Raw genomic sequence first — 2,202 nt, forward strand, 5'->3', positions numbered from 1 at the left:
TTTTTCCTCTATTGCTCCAGGTGAATAGAGACCAATTGTTGTGACTTGGATGGCTGCTTGTAAACTTTTAAGACCCCAGTTACTACACAATGAGCTAGGAGGTAGAACAGAAGCACTAAACAAGTTATTAGGCCAATTAACTGGGATGTCTTACGTGTTAGTCGTCTAGTGTTGCTATAACAGAAATACCACAAGTGGATGGCTTTAACAAAGAGAAATTTAGTCTCTCATAGTTTAGTAGACTACAAGTCCAAATTCAGGGTGCTGGCTCCAGGAGAAGCCTTTCTCTCTCTGTCAGCTCTGGAGGAAGGTCCTTGTCATCAGTCTTCCCTTGGTCTGGGGGCATCTCAGCACAGGAATCTCAAGTCCAAAGGATGCTCTCTGCTCCCAGCACTGCTTTCTTGGTGGTATGAAGTCCTCATGTCTCTCTGCTCGTTTTTGTCTTTTATATCTTAAAAGAGATTGGCTGAAGACACTACTTAATCCTGCAGATCTCATCAATATAACTGCCACTAATCCATTTTATTACATTATAGTGATAGGATTTACCACTATAGGAAAATCACATAAAATGGCAGACAATCACATAAAATGGTGGACAATCACACAATACTGAGAATCATAGCCCAGCCAAGTTGACACACAGTCTTAACCATCACATCCCATGAAACCATGACCCTAAACATCCAAACCAAGGAACCAAATCCCATAAGATGTTCGGTTGTACATAAGCAGCCTCAACAGCTACTCTCTCGCTCTCTCTTTTTGTAATTGTTGCAAATATATCTATCATATAACTTTTGCCAATCCAACTTTTTACAGGTGCACAACTTGTTGACAGCAATTACAACAACTGACTGTGCAACCCTGCCCTTAATTAATGCTATTTTTCCATCACTGTTTAACTCTCTTTTCCTCCTCCCTCCTGTACCTGGTAACCATTTGTCATGGATTGAATCGCGACTCCCAAAAATGTCTGTCTACTTAGCTGAGCTATGAGTCCCAGGATTGTGTGATTGTCCACCATTTTATGTGATTTTCCTACGTGTTGTAAATCCTATCACTATGATGCAATGAGATGGATTAGTGGCAGTTATATTGATGAGATATACAAGATTAGGTAGTGTTTTAAGCCAATCTCTTTGAGATATAAAAGAGAGAAGTGAGCAGAGAGACAGGGGGACTTCATACCACCAAGAAATCAGCACCAGAAGCAAAGCACATCCTTTGGACCTGAGGTTCCTGCACTGAGATGCTCCCAGACCAACAGAAGGCTGATGACAAGGACCTTCCTCAGAGCCAACAGAGAGATAGCCTTCCCCCGAAGCTGGCGCCCTGAATTCAGACTTCTAGCCTACTGGACTGTGAGAGAATAAATTTCTCTTTGTTAAAGCCATCCACTTGTGGTATTTCTATTATAGCAGCACTAGATGACCAAAGCACCACTAATAAGCTTTTGCACCTGTAAAATTAACTTTTTTTGGTCTTTTTATATAAGTAAGGTCATACAATATTTGTCCATTTGTATTTGGCTTATTTCACTCAGCATAGTGTATTCAAGCTCCATCCATACTGTAGCATGTATCAAGACTTCATTTTTCCTACTGTCTAAGTAGTATTTCATTGTATATGTGTGCCACATTTTGTTTATCCATTCATCTGTTGGCGAGCAATTAGGCCGTTTCCACCTTTTGGCTGTTGTGAATTGTGCTGTACTGAACATTGATGTATGAGTCTCTGTTTGAGTTTCTGCTTTCAAGTCTGGGGTATATACCTAGGAGTGGAATTGCTGGGTTATACGGTAGTTCTGCTTTTAGTTTTTTGAGGAAACTCCACACTGTTTTCCACAATGTCTGTACCATTTTGCAAGCCCACCAGCAACAAATAAAGGGTCTAATCTCCAAAACATCCTTGCCAACATTTGTTATTTTCTGCCTTTTTTTTTTTTTATCTTAGCTATCCACTCGTTGCTGTCAAGTAGATTCCGACTCATAGCAACCCTACAGGACAAAGTAGAACTTCCCCATAGAGTTTCCAAGGAGTGCCTCGTGGATTTAAACTGCTGACCTTTTGGTTGGCAGCCCTAGCACTTAACCACTACACCACCAGGGTTTCCTAGCCATCCTAGTGGGAGTGAAATGGTATCTCATTGTGGTTTTGATCAGCATCTCCCTGATGGCTAATGATGCTGAGCATCTTTTC

This window comes from Elephas maximus, chromosome X (genome assembly GCF_024166365.1).
Source record: "Elephas maximus indicus isolate mEleMax1 chromosome X, mEleMax1 primary haplotype, whole genome shotgun sequence".
NCBI lineage: Eukaryota > Metazoa > Chordata > Mammalia > Proboscidea > Elephantidae > Elephas > Elephas maximus.